The following is a 10,153-nucleotide window of genomic DNA, read 5'->3' on the forward strand; positions in this document are numbered from 1 at the left end:
ACTGGACCCATCTGCCAGCTTGGCCGGCATCGACAAGGTTGGCCAAAGGTGTAGGAAAGGAACTGCAGATGTTGGTTTAAACCGAAGATAGACACAAAAAGCTGGAATAATTCAGCGTGACAGGCGGCATCTCTGGAGACAAGGAATGGGTGATGTTGTGGTCGGAAGGGTCTCGACCGAAACGTCACCCATCCCTTCTCTCCAGAGATGCTGCCTGTCCTAATGAGTTACTCGAACTTTTTGTGTCTATCTTGGGTTGGCCAAAGAGCCTGGGTCCATGCTGTACAGCTCCATGGCTCTGCTTGTGTTCACTTGGGTTCCCTCTTGGAAAGGCAGTGGTCAAGTCCTAAGAAATGGTGGTAGCTGCTGCCTTACAGCTCCAGAGACCTGGGTTTGGCCCTGACCATGTGCGCTGTCTGTACGGAGGTTGTAGCTTCTCCCCATGATCACTTGTGTTTTTTCCGGATTTCTCCCACACTCCAAAGACTTGTAGGTTAATTGGCTTCAGGAAAATTGTCCCCAGAGTGTAGGATAGTGTTAGTCTACGAGTTGATAACTGGTCGGTGTGGGCCGAAGTGCCTGTTTCCGCGCTGTATCTTTAAAATTCTTTTTAAAAAGACTGGTTTGAATTGCCTACTGATGCAGTATCATGGTTACTTTGCCTCCTAATCCTAAATATCCACTTATCTTTGAGGATGCTGAGCACTAACTTTTGATTTTGAATAATATAAGTAGCACCTAATTGAGTTTGAGCTTTTAGGCAGTTCAATAACATTTTTTTTAGACAACATTCATAGCTGAGTAAAACTTCCTTTGCTAGTTACAAATTTTGGAATATGGAACAATTCTGAAATGCTGCATAATAGACAATAGGTGCAGGAGGAGGCCATTCGGCCCTTCGAGCCAGCACCGCCATTCAATGTGATCATGGCTGATCATTCTCAATCAGTACCCCATTCCTGCCTTCTCCCCATACCCCTTGACTCCGCTATCCTTAAGAGCTCTATCTAGCTCTCTCTTGAATGCATTCAGGGAATTGGCCTCCACTGCCTTCTGAGGCAGAGAATTCCACAGATTCACAACTCTCTGACTAAAATGGAGGTATATATTTCAATGCAAGTGCTACTTGCAAAGTCTTGAAAGAATAAAATGTCTTCAATATGTTGGTTGCAAGTAAGGCCTAGAAAACAAGGATGTGAACAATTTTTCCTTTACAAAATGCAATTTGTATCTCAGGTTAAAAATATAATTTGGTTCCTGTTTTTTTCTGCAGTGGAAAAATTATGTCAACATAAGTTTAGAGTTTACAGATACAGCACCAAAACAGGCCCTTCTGCCCAGCGAGTCGGCACTGACCAGCGATCCCTGTGCGCTAGCACTATCCTACGCACTAGGGACAATTTACCATTTTTACCAAAGCCAATTAACCTACAAACCTGTACGTCTTTAGAGTGTGGGAGGAAACCGTAGCTACTTGAGACAACCCACGTGGTCACGGGGTGCACGTACAAACTCTGTACAAACAGCACCCGTAATCAGGATCGAACCAGGGTCTCTGGCGCTGTAAGGCACCACTTTGCCACCTTGCCGCCCCATTAGGGTGATTTAGTAAATTTGGTCAGGAAACTATTTTGTTGACGTAATCTGAAAACAATTTTTGCTACAGTTTTGAGGGTTAAATAAAAATGCTTGTTTAAAAAAAAATTATGGTTACAGGAAATTGTTCTGTACACCAGTGGTGAGCAAATGGGATCATTGTTTTCACACCTTGTCAAAAGTTCTGTATAAATCTTGTACCAGATTCTGTTCTAAATTTATATGGTTTGCTGGCTTCTTGCATCCAAGTTTTTAAACAGAAACTTACCATTGTCATAGAAACTAATGCTTGCTCTGTTTCTGACCTCCACTTTCTTTTGATTTTGAAAGTTAATTCCACATTTTGTATTTTAGTACTTTGACATCGTCGTCTACAAATATTTCAACTCGCTAGTTTGTTGTAACTCACTAGTTTGTTAACCTTAAGTTACAATTTTCCTCTATATTCATGTCTTTAAAAGATTGTGTAACTATGACACTAAACAAGAAAATGCCAATAAAGCCATGAACGTAACTTGCATTTTTTGACTGGATGTTTCATTTATCTGTTTGTTCAATGTCTTTGGAGAGTCACTAGTTGTAATGACTTGTACCAGTGCAGTGTTTTCACCCATTGCAGACACAGGCCAGAGGAGCCCATTGCAGCAAGCTACTTCAACTGGCAAACGGCACGGTGGCATAATGGTAGATGGGTTCGATCCTGACTACGGGTGCTGTCTGTTCGGAGTTTGTACCTTCTCCTTGTGACCTGCGTGGGTTTTCTCCAAGACATTTGGTTTCCTCCCACACTCCAAAGGTGTACAGATTTATTTGTAGGTTAATTGGCTTGGTATAAATGTAAATTGTCCCTAGTGTGTGTAGGATAGTGTTAGTGTGTGGGGATCGCTGGTCGGTGCGGACTCGGTGGGTCGAAGGGCCACGCTGTATGTCTAAACTAAACTAAACTTTGAAATATGGAGAATCCCAACATTTCTTGTGGCTATAATTAATATCCATATATGTAATGCATAGCAATAATGAGTGCAATAGCAAAGCAATATGTCCAAAGTACTGTCCTTCTCCAGTAAAGCTGTTACATTTATTTAGCGATGCAGAAACACAGTGCGTACATTGATACATGTGGCAACAAACTAAACTAACATTCACTTCGGTCTGCAGAAGGGTCTCAACCCAAAACGTCACCCATTCCTTCTCTCCAGAAATGCTGCCTGTCCCACTGAGTTACTCCAGCATTTTGTGCCTATCTTCGGTTTCAACCAGTGTCTGTAGTTCCTTCCTACACATAACTTCCACTTAGTTTTACTGGCCAGATCAACTAGAGACCGACAAAGCTGGGAGGTTTTCTGAATGTGCCGGAACAAAATTAGGATTGATTAATGACATTCTTCTGAGGCCCCCTCGGTCATGGCTGACCATGGGTGATGCATGGGTGACACAGGCGTTGTAGACTGCTATCTTTGTCTTCCCTGTCAGCTTTGGATTGGTCCACACTTGAGTTGTGAGGCGAGCGAGAGTTGTAGCTGCCTTCCCGATCCTCTTGTCAATCTCTGTGTCCAAGGAGAGGTTGTTGGTGATGGTGGAGCCGAGGTACATGAACTGATGGACGGCATCGAGTTCGTAGTCGTCGATGGTGATGACAGGCGGTGCCTCTGTATCCTGTCCCAGGATGTTCGTCTTCTTCAGGCTGATGGTCAGCCCAAAGTCCTTGCAAGCCCGATAGAAGCGGTCCATCAGTGACTGTAGTTCCTACTGGGTGTGGGACACAACTGCTGCGTCATCGGCAAACAACATGTCTCTGATGAGAGCACGTACGTTTGTCTTGGGTTGGAGGCGGGTGAGGTTGAAGAACCTGCCGTCTGATCTAGTAAGCAGGTAGATCCCCTCTGTTGCTGTACTGAAGGCATGTTTCAGGAGCAGAGCGAAGAAAATCCCAAAGAGTGGGAGCGAGGACGCAGTATTGTTTGACACCACTGCAGATGTCGAAGGGCTCCGAGAAACTGCCATTGAACTGCACTGTCCCCTTCGTGTTGATGTGGAAGGATTCTATCATGCTCTGCAGTTTTGGTGGGCAGCCGATCTTTGGAAGAGCCTTGAATAGGCCATCTCTGCTGACGAAGTCGAACGCCTTGGTGAGGTCAATGAAAGCAATATACAGGGGCATCCGCTGTTCCCTGCACTTCTCCTGGAGCTGGTGAAGGCAGAAGACCATGTCTACTGTTGACCTTCCAGCTCGGAAACCGCACTGTGACTCTGGGTAGACACATTCTGCCAGCTTCTGCAGGCGGATCAAGATGACCCGAGCAAAGACCTTGCCGACGATGTTGAGGAGGGAGATGCCTCTGCACTTGTTGCAGTCGCTTCTCTCGCCCTTGTTCTTGTAGAGGGTAATGATCGTGGCATCCCTCATGTCCTGCGGTACAGCTCCTTCTTGCCAACACTGGCAGAGGACTTCATGCAAAGGAGGCAGTAAGGTAGTCTTGCAGTGCTTGATCAGGTCAGGGGGAATCCCGACGCTGCCTGGGGCTTTGCCTGAGGCCAGGATGTCAATGGCCTTGCTGAGCTCTTCTGCCGCCGGCTCTCCATCTAACTCATCCATGGTCGCCAGGCACTCGATGGTGTCAAGAGCTGAGGGGGACACAGTGTTCTCTCTGGAGTAGAGGTCGGAGTAGTGTTCCACCCATCTCTCCATCTGCTGGCATTTGTCTGTAATTACTTCCCCAGTGGAGGGTTTGAGGGGGGCTGTCTTGCTCTGGACTGGTCCTAGTACCTTCTTAATGCCATGGTACATTCCTCTGATGTTCCCCGTTATGGCGGCCGTCTGGATGTCCTCACTAAGCTGTGTCCAACACTCATTGGTGCAACGCCTGGCAGTCTGCTGAGGATCTGCAGGTTCTTCTCGTTGGCTGACGGCTTGTACTCGGCTAGGGCGGCGCGCTTGGCTTCGATGACGGGAGTCATCTCGGTCGACTTGGCCTCAAACCAGTCGTGTGTCTTTGAGATCTTCTTGCCAAAGCTAGCCAAGGTTGTACGGTGCATGGTGTCCTGCAGAGTTTCACACTTCTCTGTTGCAGAGTCTCCAGGATGCGAGGTGCCAAGTTCTCTCTCAAAAGCCTCTGCAAACTGTTGCACGAGGTCTGGATGGGGCATCTCGCTGACATCGAAGCGGGGTTTCCCTGCTTCTTGGTACGGTAGAACCTCTTTGGTTGCAGCCTGATCTTGCAACACACCAAGGAGTGGTCTGTGTGGCAGTCCGCAGTGTGGTAGGAGCGTGTGTGGAGAACGTTCTTGAGGGCAGCACGTCTGACTAGGATCAGATCCAGTTGATGCCAGTGCTTTGAGCGTGGATGCCTCCAGGATACCTTGTGCTGGGGCTTTGTCTGGAAGTACGAGTTGGCAATGCACAGGTCATGGTAAGTGCGCAGGTCATGGTAAGTGCACAGGTCGAGCAGTCGCTGTCCATTCTCATTCATTTTGCCCACACCAAACTGCCCAAGGCAGGAAGACCATGATTCGTGGTCTGCGCCCACTTGGTGTTGAAGCCGCCCAAGAGAACAAGTTCTTCCTTGCTGGGGATGCTGCTGATGATGGATGCGAGGTTCTCATACAACTTGTCCTTTGTGCCTGATATGGATGACAGTGTCGGGGCATACACGCTGACAAGGGTGACCGGGCCTGCGGTGGTGTTGAGGCAGAGAGTCAGGAGTCGCTCTGAGCCATTTCTGCCTGGTTCCACCGTGTTCAGCAGGCTGTTCCTTACTGCGAAGCCTACTCCGTGCTCTCTGGGCTCGTCAGAGTCCTTCCCCTGCCAGTAGAATGTGTAGTCCTTCTCCTTCAATGTGCCCGAGTCTGCCAGCCTTGTTTCCTGAAGGGTGACTATGTCTACGTTGAGTCTCTTGAGCTCATTGTTTATGACAGCTGTTTTCCTGGAATCGCTGAAGTCCTTTGGGTTTCATCATTGTCCGACATTCCAAGTTCCTAGTTTTAGAGCTGGTCTCTTTTGATGTGTTCTGTCGTTGGCAGGTGCGATGGTTGCGATCTGCTGTTGGGATGGTTCCTAATCCCCGTGCACCCAGTGAGGATAGCAGCTTATTGGCTGGGGGCTGCCCAGCTTGAGGCGGGTGGTAGCTGTCCAGTGAGGTCCGAACATCCCTCCCAGCGTCGGGAGCCACTCCTGGCGCCTCGCTTTACGCCAATCTAGCGGTGACTTATAACCGGTAACTGTTGCTCCCCGTGTTGTGTCGATGCTGCAGGTGAAGCTGGAGTGTCCTCTCCAGGTTGTAAGTGTAGGTTTGCAGTGATGTGTGGTCGGATGCAAGCCTGGGCGATGTCATATTAAGGACAGGCTGTTGCCCGTGCAGCACGTCCCCCCTCTCCACGTCGCTGGTCCATCCAAAGGAACAGCAGAGCCGTTACAGTTTGGCACTAGCGCCATCGCAGGAGCTGCCAGAACCAGGTTGTAGACAACGACCAACTGCCGTAGGGACTCAGACTCCGGATTTTCTTGAGGTTTCCTCCTGGAGCCTTTTCCATGGCTGGATATGGCCACAAGGCAGTGGAGGTTTTTGATCAGAGCTTTCCCTCTCCTGGATGGACTGCCTTCCCAGGCTGACCAGCCTCGTCTGCCCAAGACCCGTGGAGGTCTATGAAACCTGCCCACTGCCCACTGCCCAGATTAATGTACCATTTAGATGGTTATAAAGTAATGCATAACATGTAGCAAATGTTGACAGACTGTAACTAAATGACAGTCAGCATTGGCCTTGGAGAACATTTCACCATTGGCTTTTGAGAAAGTTTCCAACAAATCAAAATTTACAGATTTGCAATGACAAGTACAGGATTGTTCTTCAATGAGGCATCTTTTCCCTCAAATGACTTCAGCATAGAATGACATCCGGCCACATGTTTATGCTGGAGCCATTTCATCTTGCCAAGAGTAACGTTTTGATGTGTAATGCCTTCCAGAAAGCTGCATGTTCCACAAACCTATGCAGAATATATGTGTGTTGTCTCGTTCAACCAGGTTGTACTGTGCATGCAATGAGGAAATGAGTTTTAAGCAGGAAGACTTGCTTGATTCAAGCTGTCTCTACCTGACACACACGACTTTGTTGCATTTCTTTCATTCATTTGTTCTATATCTTTATCACCGTCTATATCTCGTGCTTTTCTTTCCACTGACTCTCAGTCTGAAGAAAGGTCTTGACCCAAAACGTCACCTATTCCTTTTCTCCAGAGATGCTGTCTGACCCGCTGAGTTACTCCAGCTTTTTGTGCCTATCTTCAGTTTAAACCGGCATCTGCAGTTCCTTCCTACACATCTTTTTCCTGACCACAGCCTCAATATCCTACATCAGTCAGGATTCCCTAACACTGCCAACTTTGCCCTTCTCTCTGACAGGAACTGGAACATGGGCGGCATGGTGGCGCAGCGGTAGAGTTGCTGCCTTACAGCACCAGGAGACCCGTGTTCACTCCTGACTATGGGTGCTGTCTGTACGGAGTTCAGTGTATAGTCTTTGACTGGATAGCAAGCAAACAGAAGGTTTTCACTGAACCAATACTAAACTAAACATAAAAAAGTACAGCACAGGAACTGGTCATTTGGACCACAATGTCTGTGCCAAACATAATGCCAAGCTAAACTAATCTCTTCTAGCACGTGATCCATATCCCTCCATTCCTTCAAATCCATGAGCCGATCTAAAAGCCTCTTAAATGCCACTATCATATCAGTCTCCACCATCACCCTGGGTAGCACCTTCCAGGTACCCACAACCCTCAGTGTAAAAACATTTGCCCCGTACGTACACCTCCTTTATGCTTTGCCCCTCTCACCTAAAGCTATGCCCTCTAGTCTTTGGCAATTCCACCCTGGGGGTACATAGTTCTGACTGTCTACTCTAAAGCCTGGTCGGTCGGTGGGATCGGGAACTCGCCCGAAAGTTTCGGCAGACGATGTAACCGGGAGGGAGCTGGAGACCTCAGACGCGAGGAGCAAGGACCGGTGGGAGGGTGATCCAGGGTAATACCTCCAGTGGCTGCAGGAGCCGCCCCCGGAACACAAGGATGGTCAGGATCCGATGACATCGCAGGAACTGCTCCAGTACATTGAACGCACGGGCCGACTGGACTTTGGACTTTAAATAATGGTGCCAAAAATGGCGGTGCCCACATGTGTAGTGTATGCAAAATAAATTTCACTGCGCAGTTCCATATGTGGCAAATGAAGCACTATTTTTTATTTGAATTATATTGAATATTGATGGGAATGATCCATGCCAAGTAGCTCTTATTATTAAAGTAGATGCTGGGAAATTTAAGTCGATGGCTAGATTATCTCCTCAGATACCCCTGCCTGTATCTGGGACAAAGATGACTTCTATCAGTGTGTATGTTTGAAGCTTCCACAACTAAAGAGGAATTACATTCTATCAACTAGTTCCAACTGGGCATGCATCAACAAATAACCGACACAAATTTGTGAACAGATGGGGAATTTATCCTGTTTGGCATGATAACAATATAGTAGCATAATGAAACTGTAAAGTTCAATGCGTGCTAGATTCCTCAGTACTGGTGCTTTGGAAAACATCTGTGTGTTTTTCCAAGTTCCAGCTGTTGAGGCTTTTATCTTTTGCAGAGGCCAAAGAACCCCAAGGATATGGACAGCACGGTGGTCGAGTTGCTGCCTTACAGTGCCAGAGACCCGAGTTCAATCCTGACTATGGGTGCTGTCTGTACGGAATTTGTACGTTCTCCCTGGGACCGCGTGGGTTTTCCCCGGGTGCTCCTGTTTCCTCCCACACTCCCAAAGACGTGCAACTCTGTAGGTTAATTGGCGTCTGCAAATTGCCCCTCGTGTGCAGGATAGAACTCTCTGGTTGGCGAGGACTCAGAGATAATGTTTCTACGCTGTATCTCTAAACTAAATTAACATCTTGCTGATTTGAGCAAAACGATGCGAAACACTTCTTCCAGCTGAGATGCAACATGAGTCCTGTTTCTCTATAGTCTTCCCTGATCTGAATGTTTTCTAGTTTTTTGAGCTTTAGCTTATTGCTGCATGTGAACGTGCTATTCTTGTGATGCATCCATTCATTGGTCTTGAATAACAGTATAATTAATAACAAAAGACGGATACAAAACACTGGAGTAACTCAGTGGGTCAGGCAGCATCTCTGGAGAAAAGGAATAGATAACATTTCGGGTCAAAACCCTTCTTCAGACCGCTTTGACTAATTTGTAGCAGACTAATTAATAACAATATGACTTACAAAATCGTTGCCAGGCAGGAAGATAGATGACACTCAGATGCATACAATTGTCCCTCTCCCACCCTAGTCGTTGTACTTGTTTCACTGCCGTCCTGGTGCGTTTCATTGTCTGTAACTCGTTTTCACCTAGCCCACAGCTAACAATGGCCTTTTTCCTTTATCATCATTACTTTTTTTGCATATCTTTCCTTCATTTGCTCAATATCTCTCTATATCTCTCGTTTCCATCTCCCCTGACCCTCAGTCTGAAGAAGGTTCTCGACCCGAAACGTCACCTATTCCTTTTCTCCAGAGATGTTGCCTGACCCGCTGAGTTGCTCCAGCTTTTTGTGTCTATATTTGTGTACATTTGAAAGCACGGATCCCCCTAGTGTCTACTCGTATGTGAAACTTGTCCATTGTTGCCATTTTTGTAAAATAGCCTTCAGGCTGCTGACACAGAACTTCCTTCTATGGTGCTCCAGACACAGTCTCTCACTCGGAATAAACAAGAGATCAACCCCGGCATTTTCCTGATCTCCATGGATTAGTGATGCACTCGGTAATATATCTACACAGCCACCAAAACACTCAGGGTGATGTACTTTTAAGCTATAATACACAATAAAGAGCATTTTTATATATAAACACTAAATGCTGTACCCTTTATCTTGCGGCGACTTGATTGTATTCATGTACAGTCTGTTCTTTGCCTGGATAGCACGCAAATAAAAGATTTTCATGTGTTCATAAATCAAAGGAGCAGGATTAGACCCTTTGGCCCATCCAGTCTCCTGCCGTTCAGTCTGGCTGGTCTATCTCTCCCTCTCAGCTTTTCATGTTACCTGGCTACATGTGGCAATAACAAACGAAACTAAATCATCTAAATGTTTACCTGTGTGAATGCTTCCGAACCCCTTAGTTCAACAGTATACAGAGAACATAGAGAAGTAGATTACAAGAATGTACAGCCCACAATGTCTGTACTGGACATGATGCCAATACAAACTGTATTCTGCTTGCAGAGTATGTACAGAATAATGAATACAAACTGAAAATAAAAGAGCAAGTCCAAGTTGTTATGTACCAACTCTCTTAAATCATAAAAAAATGTAAGTTGTAATAGAAACTCCCTTATTTTTAAAAAAAACCTTGGACACATTGTATTTGTTTTTAGCAATTGTGACCTCTAAAGAGATTTCTATTCTTTGGCTAAAATAATGCAAGGAAAAAAATGACAAAGAAAGGAAGGAAATTCCATTCAAGTCAGAGACTAACGAGTGTACTTGGTATAATATTTT

The sequence above is a fragment of the Rhinoraja longicauda genome, chromosome 14 (genome assembly GCF_053455715.1).
Source record: "Rhinoraja longicauda isolate Sanriku21f chromosome 14, sRhiLon1.1, whole genome shotgun sequence".
NCBI classification, from domain to species: domain Eukaryota; kingdom Metazoa; phylum Chordata; class Chondrichthyes; order Rajiformes; family Arhynchobatidae; genus Rhinoraja; species Rhinoraja longicauda.